The sequence below is a fragment of the Bubalus bubalis genome, chromosome X (assembly GCF_019923935.1).
Source record: "Bubalus bubalis isolate 160015118507 breed Murrah chromosome X, NDDB_SH_1, whole genome shotgun sequence".
Lineage (NCBI taxonomy): Eukaryota > Metazoa > Chordata > Mammalia > Artiodactyla > Bovidae > Bubalus > Bubalus bubalis.
In genome coordinates this window covers 134,818,533-134,830,425 of record NC_059181.1, presented here as the reverse complement: position 1 = coordinate 134,830,425, position 11,893 = coordinate 134,818,533, and the positions used below count along the sequence as shown (strand labels likewise).

The 11,893-nt window shown below is 36.9% G+C and overlaps 1 long non-coding RNA gene across 1 annotated transcript in view; it reads right to left on the bottom strand.

The window, feature by feature from the left end:
• Nucleotides 1–1,579: 1,579 nt before the first annotated feature.
• The window catches only part of LOC123331832, a 150,097-nt gene continuing 139,783 nt past the window's right edge, over nt 1,580–11,893 (bottom strand). Inside the window, exon 4 of the long non-coding RNA XR_006548625.2 lies at nt 1,580–1,742. This is a non-coding gene — a long non-coding RNA (uncharacterized LOC123331832). The remainder of the gene's footprint in view (nt 1,743–11,893) is intronic.

The window sequence follows — 11,893 nt, the reverse complement described above, 5'->3', positions numbered from 1 at the left end:
TAAGAAAGTTAATCACATTCAGAGAAAAGCATTATAGGGGAAAAAAATAGCTGGTACAAAAGGTTCTACATTTTTTAATGTGCCCATTATGACAGAAATAATGAAAGGATTCTATTGGGGCTGAAATAGAGAAACTAAAGGAAGAACAGTGGAAGATAAAGTCAAGGAAGTAACATAGGAGTGGGAGGCAGATCATGGAAAGCTTTTGAGGCAATGGAATGACTTGAATTTTACTCTAACTTGGGGAGACATGACAGTCTCCCCAATACTTATATTCTGACTTGTATTTTAAAATAATATTTTTGAGTGCAGTGTTGAGACTTCATTATAGAGCAGCAAGGACATAGTCAGAAAAACCAATTTACACCAAGAGAAATGAATAGGTTGGACTAGGGTGGTAGCAGTGGAGGTGCTGAGAGATGGTCAGATTCTAGATATGATTCATAGGTTAAATAGACAGGGTTTGTTGATGGATTGGATACAGAGTGTGGTGGGGGGGTGGGGAAACAGAGTCTGGGACAGAGTCAAGATTTCAGAACTGAGAAAGTAAAACTGTGGAGTTACCATAAAATGAGATTAAAAAAGGCCCCACCCAGGAAGACCAAGTTTGAGGACTTCTGTTTTGAATATGTTGCCTTTTACATGTCTGTTGGATTTCCAAGTGCAAATGCTTAGTAAGTAGTTGAATACAGCGGTCTGGTGTTTAGGAATGTGAAAAAGTTTATTAGGAGTCAGAAGTAATCAAATAAGATGAATGAGAAATCGCCTAATAACAACAGACAGAGGTCTGGTGCAGTTAAGGGAATAAAAGCTTAATTGGCAGTCAATTTAAAAGAAAATAAGACAAGAGTAATTTGAGGTACTGTGTACCATCAACTGTTTCAAGGAATTTAGCTGCAGGTGGAGTACAAAGAAATTAGTCAGCTAGGAGGAAACAAGAAGAGCTTTTTGCTTGTTGTTAAGATGGGAAGAATAAGAGTATGCTGGTATTCTGATGAAAATAATTCATTATAAAACAAGCAGCTAATGATGAAGAAAAGGAGGGAGTTACTGGAATATTATTTTTGAATAGGAAAGAAGAAAGGAGATTTCATGTATAGGTGAGAGACTCAGTATAAATAGGTACACAGAGTTCATGTATGAAACAAGAAGTATACTGGCTCTTAATATGTGCTTGCTTTAGAGCTATGAAAACTGTTACTCATATTATCTGGCAAATAAAATTTACATGGTTTGGTTTTGAGCAAATATATATAAATATATGTAGGCATAGAGACCACTTTGTGGGTATATATGGTAGCAACAGTCTATGGAAGCTTGTTTTTAAACATTTTTACTTTGGAAACTCAAATTTACAAGAGAAAACAGTATAATAAACCTCTATGTACCATTATCATTTCAAATTTAGCATCGTTTGCCAATCTTGTTGGAGAAGGCAATGGCACCCCACTCCAGTACTCTTTGCCTGGAAAATCCCATGGACGGAGGAGCCTGGCAGGCTGCAGTCCATGGGGTCGCAAAGAGTCGGACAGGACTGAGCGACTTCACTTTCAGTTTTCACTTTCATGCATTTGAGAAGGAAATGGCAACCCACTCCAGTGTTCTTGCCTGGAGAATCCCAGGGACGGGGGAGCCTGGTGGGCTGCCGTCAATGGGGTCGCACAGAGTTGGACACGAGTGAAGTGACTTAGCAGCAGCAGCCAATCTTGTTTCATCAAAACATCTGAGTTTTTGCCAAGGTACTGTAATTCAAATACCAGATATTATATTATTTCACGCATAAAATCTTCAGCATTCACTTCTAATAGGATTTTTTTCTTTTAACATAACTACCATACCATTGACACAATACTAAATTTAAGAGTAATCTTGCAATATTACCCAATTCTCAAGGCTGATAATCCTTTCTGTGCTAAGGTGCTTAGTCATTTACTCATATCAGACTCTTTGGGACCCCATGAACTCTAGCCCACCAGGCTCCTCTGTCCATAGAATCCTCCAGGCAAGAAAACTGGAGTGGGTAGCCAGTTTCCTTCTCCAGGGGATCTTCCTAATCAGGGGTTGAAGCCCTGTCTCCTGCATAGCAGGAGAGTTCTCTACCACTGAGCCACCAGGGAAGCCACAAATTTTCATTCCATCCTCAAATTTCACTGATTATCAAGCCTAAAAAGACATAGAGCAACTGTAAACTCTTAGTACTAAGTGAAAACACCAGTCTAAAAAGACTACATACTAGGCAATTCTAACTTTATGACATTCTGGAAGATGTAAAACTGTGGAGACACTAAAAAATCAGTGGTTGCTAGGGATGAGCATAAGAATAGGCAGAGCACAGAGGACTTTCAGGGCAATGAAAACACTGCATCTGATACTCTAATGGCGGATACAAGTCATTATACATTTATCCAAACACACAGAATGTATAGCACAAAGAGTGAAACCTAAAGTAAACTATATTTTGAGACATCATCATTTATCAATGTAGGTTCATTAAGTATAAGAAATTTACCCTCTGGAGAGAAATGCTGATAATGAAAGAGACTATGTATGTGTGTGGGGGGGTGGGGGCAAGGGTATATGAGAAACTCTGTACCATCCTTTCAATTTTACTATGAATCTAAAATTCGTCTTAAAAATATAAAGTGCTATAAAGATTTTTCATAGATAAATGTGTTTATCTATGTTTATTGTTTCATGATCTATGTTTATTTAACTATGTTTATTGTTTATCCTTTATTGTTTCATGATTTGAGGTTATAGTTTGGAAGACTACATCTTCTGGTTATAATGAAATTTATCCATGTTCTTTTCTAATGCTTATATAGTTTCATATTTTACGTTTAGACCTCTGATACATTTAGAATTTCTCTTGGTGCATGAGATGAAGTATTTATCCAGTTTTATATTATTTCATTTGATGATCCAGTTTTCAAATTATCTCTTATTAAAATGTTCTTCTTTAATTCACAGATTGGGGATTTTTGTCTTCATCAATATTGAATTTTCATGTAAAGTTGAGCCTTTGGGGGAACTTCAATAATTTTGTTTCATTAATCTGTCTATTCAAGCATCAATACCATATTATTTTAAAAGAGGCTTTTATAACATGTTTTAAGGTCTATTAAGTTTATCCCACTTCTCATTGTTCTTTTTATCACAGTTTCATGAGGGCTTTTTTTTTTTTTTTGGTTCACTCCTCCAAATGAACTTCATAATAAATTATCTAGCTGATGATACTTTAATTGTGTTTGCATTAAAATATAGTTCCATTGTCATCAATTCAATTTCCTTAGTGAAACAGAATGAAAGATCATCAATGAAGAGTGAAGACTAGGGAGAGATATTGGAATATAAGGAGAGAGAAGAGGTAAAGTAGTTATCTAGGAGACAGGAGAGCTGCCCTTATAAGGCAGCATTAAGAATCCATTTGAGGTTTGTGGTCTTGAATTTACATGAATATCAGCCTATAGAGTTGTGTGTTCTTCTCCAGTCGCATTCACCTGCATGAGTGCTAATGTGCAACAAATACATAACTGGGGTTGGTTTGGCCAGTTGAGTTTAGAGAAGGGAGAAGAAGGCAAGAAAAAACTGTAAACAAAATAGAATGATTATAATAACTAACCATGGAATTTAATTTTATAAAGAAATGAAGATTATCAAGGGAAGATCAATGGATTTTAGGTCATGGCTAATTTGTAGTTTTGGTATTTATCAGAGGTAATGAGCTCATGGCATCAGTATGAATTATAATAAATAAAACTAAGTACAACTTTGTATATTACACACACCATTAATTGCTATAGATGGATAATATTTTGGGGGTCATTTCAGGTAAATATGTACAATGAACAATCTTATTGGAAAGGAAATTATGAAAGAAATTTCATTTACAATAGCATCAGTATAATAAAATATAGAGGAATAAGTTTAAACAAGGAGGTGAAAGACTAGTACAACAAAAACTACAATATATTGCAAAAAGAAATTAAGATGTAAAGAAATGGAAACCTATACCATGTTTCTGGATTGGAAGACCTAATACTATAAAATATCAATACTTACCAATGCAATCTACATATTTAATGTGACTCTTATTAAAATGCCAATGATGTTATGTGGTAGCCGGGATGGGAGGAGAGTTTGAGGGATAATGAATACACGTATATGTATGGCTGAGTCATTTTGCTGCCCACCTGAAACACAACATTGTTAATTGGCTATACTCCAATATAAAATAAAAACTTAAAAAAAATTGCCAATGTTGTTTCTCACAGAAAAAAAAAAAAGACATCAAATATCCAAAACAATCTTGAAAAACAACAAACTGGGAAGATTCATACTTCCTGCATTTCACAACTTACTACATGCATAGCTATAATAATCAAAATGTTATTGTAGTGGCATAAAGACCTGATAGAGAGACCAGAAATAAACCCTCACAATTATAGACATATGACTTTAATTAAGAAAGCTGAAAATATTCAATAGGTAAAGGACAGTCTTCAACAAATGCTGAGAAAACTAGATACCTACACACAGAAGAATGAAGCTGTAACTTAGCCTGACACTGTATACAAAAATTAATTTAAAATAAAAGACCTAAACATAAGTGCTAAAACATTAAAACTGCTCCAAGAAAATATATAGGTAAATCTTTATAACATGGGAATTGGGATTGATTTCATGAATATGACATCAAAATCATAGACAACAAAAGGAAAATTAAGTTGGACTATGTTCTTCAGTGATCAATGCAAAGAAATAGAGGAAAACAGTAGAATGGGAAAGACTAGAGATCTCTTCAAGAAAATCAGAGATACCAAAGGAACATTTCATGCAAAGATGGGCTCGATAAAGGACAGAAATGGTAGGGACCTAACAGAAGCAGAAGATATTAAGAAGAGATGGCAAGAATACACAGAAGAACTGTACAAAAAAGATCTTCACAACCCAGATAATCATGATGGTGTGATCACTGACCTAGAGCCAGACATCCTGGAATGAGAAGTCAAGTGGGCCTTGGAAAGCATCACTATGAACAAAGCTAGTAGAGGTGATGGAATTCCAGTTGAGCTATTCCAAATCCTGAAAGATGATGCTGTGAAAGTACTGCACTCAATATGCCAGCAAATTTGGAAAACTCAGCAGGGGCACCAGGACTGGAAAAGGTCAGTTTTCGTTCCAATCCCAAAGAAAGGCAATGCCAAAGAATGCTCAAACTGCTGCACAATTGCACTCATCTCAAAGGCTAATAAAGTAATGCTCAAAATTCTCCAAGCCAGGCTTCAGCAATATGTGAACTGTGAACTTCCTGATGTTCCACTGGTTTTAAAAAAGGCAGAGGAACAAGAGATCAAATTGCCAACATCTGCTGGATCATGGAAAAAGCAAGAGAGTCCCAGAAAAGCATCTATTTCTGCTTTATTGACTATGCCAAAGCCTTTGACTGTGTGGATCACAATAAACTGTGGAAAATTCTGAAAGAGATGGGAATACCAGACCACCTGATTTGCCTCTTGAGAAATTTGTATGCAGGTCACGAAACAACAATTAGAACTGGACATGGAAAAACAGACTGGTTCCAAATAGGAAAAGGAGTACGTAAAGGCTGTATACTGTCACCCTGCTTATTTAACTTATATGCAGAGTACATCATGAGAAACGCTGGACTGGAAGAAACACAAGCTGGAATCAAGATTGCTGGGAGAAATATCAATAACCTCAGATATGCAGATGACACCACCCTTAGGGCAGAAAGTGAAGAGGAACTCAAAAGCCTCTTGATGAAAGTGAAAGAGGAGAGTGAAAAAGTTGGCTTAAAGCTCAACATTCAGAAAACGAAGATCATGGTATCTGGTCCCATCACTTCATGGGAAATAGATGGAGAAACAGTGGAAACAGCATCAGACTTTATTTTTCTGGGCTCCAAAATCACTGCAGATGGTGATTGCAGCCATGAAATTAAAAGACGCTTACTCCTTGGAAGGAAAGTTATGACCAACCTAGATAGCATATTAAAAAGCAGAGACATTATTTTGCCAACAAAGGTTTGTCTAGTCAAGGCTATGGTTTTTCCTGTGGTCATGTATGGATGTGAGAGTTGGACTGTGAAGAAGGCTGAGCACCGAAGAATTGATGCTTTTGAACTGTGGTGTTGGAGAAGACTCTTGAGAGTCCCTTGGACTGCAAGGAGATCCAACCAATCCATTCTGAAGGAGATCAGCCCTGGGATTTCTTTGGAAGGAATGATGCTAAAGCTGAAACTCCAGTACTTTGGCCACCTCAGACAAAGAGTTGACTCATTGGAAAAGACTCTGATGCTGGGAGTGATTGTGGGCAAGAGGAGAAGGGGACGACAGAGGATGAGATGGCTGGATGGCATCACTGACTCGATGGACATTAGTCTGAGTGAACTCTGGGAGTTGGTGATGGACAGGGAGGCCTGGCATGCTGCGATTCATGGGGTCGCTAAGAGTCGGACATGACTGAGCGACAGACCTGATCTGTTCTGACCTGATGTCAAAATTAAAAATTTCTGCACATCAAAACACACAATCAACAGAGTTAAACAGCAACCCATAGAGTGTGAGAAATACTTACAAATCACATATCTGATAAGTGAACAGAAAACTCCTAAAGTTCAACAGCAAGAAAACAACTTGATTCAAAAATGAGCTAAAGACTCAAACTGATATTTCTCCTAAGATATACAAATGGCCAATAAACATACAAAAAGATGATTGACATCACAAAGAATCAGGGAAATACAATTCAAAACTACAATATGATACTATTTCATACTCACTAGGATGGTTACTATTAAAAAAGGAATCATAATATAACAAGTGTTTATTTGGATGTGGAGGAAATGGAACTCTTGTAACTGCCAGTGAGAATGTAAAATGGTGCAGCTGCTAGGAAAAACAGAATGGCAGTGTCTCCAAAAAATTAAAAACAAAATTGCCATATAATCCAGAAATTCTACTTCTGGGTATGTACCCAAAGGTATTTAAAGCATGCTCTCCAAGAGACATTTGCATACTCACGTTCATAGCAGCGTTTTTAACAAGAGCCAAGAGGTGAAAACAACCTAAGCATTTGATGGAGAAATAGATGAACAAAATGTGGGATATAGTAATATATACAATGGAATATGTTAAAAGTAAGGAGACTTTGACTCAGAATATAAATGAACCTTGAAGATATTTTGCTAGGTAAAATAAGTCAGCCACAAAAAGACAAATGCCATATCATTCAACTTATAATAGGTACAGGGAGTAGTCAAATTCATAAAGATAGAATGTATAATGATGATTGTGAGGGGCTGTAGTGAGGGGGCAATGGGAAGTTGTTTAATGGGTGCATAATTTCAGTTTTATAAGATGAAAAGTGTTCTGGAGATAGATGGTGGTGATTAAGTGCATTCATATTATGATGAATGCACTTAATATCACTGAACTGTACAATTTTAAATTAAGATGGTAAATTTTATGTGTATTATAAATTAAAAAATCAGTTTCCATATGTGTGTATTTCTGGGTTCTTTTCATTCTACTCATCTATTGGGATATCCTACCTTGCTTACTGTACCTCATAATCATTCTTATAATCAGGTAATATTAGCCATACAACTTATTCTTCTGTTTCAAAACTGTTTCAGCTATTCTAGGTCCTTTGTACTTTTATACAGATTTTATAATTAATTTTTCAACTGTGTTAAAAAGCCTACTGGGATTTTATTGGGATTACATTGATTTTATAATTCAGTTGGCAGAAATATATTAACAATAATCAGTCATTTGGCCAAAGAAGATAAAGTATCTTTCTGTTTAGATCTTAATTTCTCTCAGCAATACTTGGAGGTTTTCAGTATACAGGTTTAGCAGATGTTGTGTCAGATTTATTCCTGTGTATTTCATATTTTGCGATGCTATTATAAATAGTGATTTTTTTCAAATTCTGATTTCTTGCTGCTAGTATAGAACAATGTAATTAACTTCGCATTTTATTATATATCCTAAAGACTATTAGTTCTAATAGCTTTTTTTTTTTTAGATTTCATCATGTATTCTTCAAGTAAAGACAGTTATTTATTTCTTCCATCCTGAATGCATTTTATGTTTTTATATTCCCTTACTGCACTGTCTCTAACCTCTTGCATAAGGTTGAACAGAAGTGAAAGCGCTCATCCTCAAGTCTGTACCCCTGTGTGTAAAGTGTCTGTTTTCCTATTGCTACTTTAAAATTTTTCTTTTTATCATTGACTTTGAACCAATTGGTTAAATTTTGTCTTGGTATGATTTTCTTATGGTACTTGTGCTTTGTTGAGTTTCTTAGAAATCTGTGTTTAGGGACTTCCCTAGTGGCTCAGTGGTGAAGAACTCGCCTGTCAATACAGGAGACATGGGTTCCATCCCTGATCCGGGAAGATTCCACATGCCAAGGAGCAACTAAGCCAGTGTACCGCAACTATTGAGTCTGTGCTCTAGAGCCTGGGAGCAGAAACTGCTGGGCTCACGTGGCGCGCATACCCTAGAGCTCCTGCTCTGCAACAAGAGAAGCCACTACAATGAGAAGCCTGTGCACCACAACTAGAGAGTAGCCCCTACTTGCTGCAACTGGAGAAAGTCCACACAGTAACAAAGACCCAGCACGCCAAAAATAAATAAATAAGTACAATTATTTTTAAAAATTTGGGTTTATACTTTTCATAAATACGGAAAGTTCTCAGCCATTATCTCTTCAAATACTTTTTTTCTGTTTTCCCCTCTCTTTCTTCTTCAGAAACTGTGATTAAACATGTCTCGGGCAAAATGAAGTAGTTCAGTAACTCACAAATGCTCTTTGTCAATTTACTTTTAAGTCTTGTTTTCCTTTTCATTTTGGAAAGTGTCTACTGCTGTGTGTTCAAGTTTGCTAATATTTTCTTCAAGATCTAATATCCTCTGAAATCTAACCCTTGTATTTTTTCTTCATCTCAGATGTTGTAGCTTTCACTTCTCTAAATTTGATTTGGACACTTAAGAATAGTTTTTATGCTTCACTTTAACTTCCTCAATATCTACAATAGTTACAATAAATGTTCTGAAGTCTGCTAATAACACCAGTTTCAGTTCTGGTTGGTTTTAATTGCTTGATTTTTCTCTTTATTATGGATCATATAGCCTTGCTTTGATTCATACCCAACAATTATTGATTGGATGCCAAACAGTGTGAATTCTACTTTGTTAGGAACTGCACGTTTTTGTTCAGTTCAGCTCAGGTCAGTCACTCAGTCATGTCCAACTCTTTGTGACCCCATGGAATGCAGCATGCCAGGCTTGCCTGTCCATCACCAACACCCAGAGCTTACTCAAACTAATGTCCCTCAAGTCAGTGATACCATCCAACCATCTCCTCCTCTGGCATCCCCTTCTCCTCATGCCTTCCATCTTTCCCAGCACCAGAGTCTTTTCCAATGAGTCAGTTCTTCACATCACGTGGCCAGAGGATTGGAGTATCAGCTTCAACATCAGTCCTTCCAATGAATATTCGGGACTGATTTCCTTTAGGATGGACTGGTTAGATCTCCTTGCAGTCCAAGGGACTCTCAAGAGTCTTCTCCAACACCACAGTTCAAAAGCATCAATTCTTCAATGCTCAGCTTTCTTTATAGTCCAACTCTCACATCCATACATGACTACTGGAAAAACCATAGCTTTGAGTAGACGGACCTTTGTTGGCAAAGGATAACAAAATGTTTTTGTAATCCTATAAATATTTTTGTACTTTGTTATGGGATGCATTTACATTACTTGTAGGAACTTCCCTGGTGGTCCAGTGGTTAAGACTCTGAGTTCCCAATGAGGGGGCCTGGCTTCTAGCCCTGGTCATGCAATTAGACTCCGCAAGCCACAACTAAGACCTGGCACAGCCAAATACATAAATAACTTTTTAAAAAATAAATAAATAAATTACCTAAAAACTATTTTATCCTTTTGAGTCTTACTTTTGAGATTAGTTAGCCAAGTCCACTTAGCTCCACTTAGCTTACTCTAGCTATTACCAATACTGAAAAGAGACCCTGAGTTGTCTGAATAGACTGAATTTTATCCCCAGTGCCCCATGAATGATGAACCTTTTCCTCTCTGCATGTTTGAATAGGCACGATCCCTGGCCCTGTATGATTGCTAAACACTGTTCCCTCTATCCTCTCAATTGGTTCTTTCCTTGCTCTCAAGTGTTTTCCTTACAAACATTGAATAATCAGTACTCTGCTCAATGCTCAAGGATGACCATACACACATTTGTAAAGTTCTCTATGTACCTCTCTCTCCTCTGTTACTCTGACAAACAATTCTATTCCCCTTCATGTTCTCAGATTCTTAGCTCCCTCTTCTGAATGCAGGGAGTCTGACAGATCCACCTTGTATTCCCTCTATCTTCAACATAGCCTGGAAACTCCCTCAGGTCAGTAAAGTGGGACAAAGATGGGACTTATCTTTATCTTTTGTTTTCATTTTTCCCCATCCCTTATGGATCACTGTCCTAATTTTCTTGATATCCATCACTTCTCATGTTTTGTCAGGGCTTTGTTTGATTTTCTTTCCTGTTATTTTTGGGCACATGATGTGATGGTAAATCCAATGTCTGTTACTATATCTTGTCCAAAAATTTTAAATCTCAGTATTTGAATCCTATAACTTTACATGAAATTAAACAATTAAATCCTCAAGCCAATCTGAAAAAAAAATTTAAAGTGCTGCCCAGACTTAAGCAGAAAATGGAACTTGCATTTTAAGGATTTCTTTTAATTGGAATGACTTGTTCATTAATCCTGGAAAACAGCTATTTGTTTTGGTATCACAGAGATAATTTAAGCAATGATTAATAAATGTGAACTTAATATATCCAACGAACTGTCTCCTTTGTTTGCTCTACTGGCTACTAGTTAGAGAGAAATTCATCTTTCAAGTGAAAGCTCAAAATTAGACCTAATGGCAAGCCAAAGTTGGTATAAATGAAGAGCAACCCAACCCTTATGTGAAAAGTATGTGTACTCTGCAAAACTCCCTACAAGTTATGGCATTATGTTTTTTTCCCCACAAAAAAGAAAATTTTTAATGCTATGTATAAACAAGTAGAATATGTTCTACTTTAAAATTAACCCCTTGAATAAACCCAGCATCAGTTAGTTTGTTCTTTAAGAGTAAATTCTACTTTTTCTCCTGTATTACATTAGACTCTTGACTTACAATTACACTGCTGAAAAAATTAAGACAAATGAATTTTGTAATAGACTTGAGTTTTTAGAACAATTTCAGATTCACAGCAATACTCAGCAGAATGCAGAGATATCCCATAGTTCCCCTACTGCCACATAGGCAGAAACTCTGTCATCATCAACATCCACCAACAGAGGGCACACTTATTAGCATTTACAAACCTGCATTAACTCATGATAAGTACCTAAAGTACATGGTTAATTTAGCACTCACTCTTGGCTTCCCTGGTGACTCAGATGGTAAAGAGTCTGCCTGCAATGTGGGAGACCTGGGTTCAATCCCTGGGTCAGGAAGATCCCCTGGAGAAGGAAATGGCAACCCATTCTAGTACTCTTGCCTGGAAAATCCCATGGATGGGGGAGCCTGGTAGGCTACAGTCAATGGGGTCACAAAGAGTCAGACACTGACTTTCTCTCTTTCTCTCTCTCTCTCTCTCTCTCTCTCTCTCTCAGTGCTGTACATCCTATGGGTTTGGACAAATGGATAATGACATATATCTACTAGAGAAGGCAATGGCAACCCACTCCAGTACTCTTGCCTGGAAAATCCCATGGATGGAGGAGCCTGGTGGGCTGCAGTCCATGGGGTCGCTGAGAGTCGGACACGACTGAGCAACTTCACTTTACTTT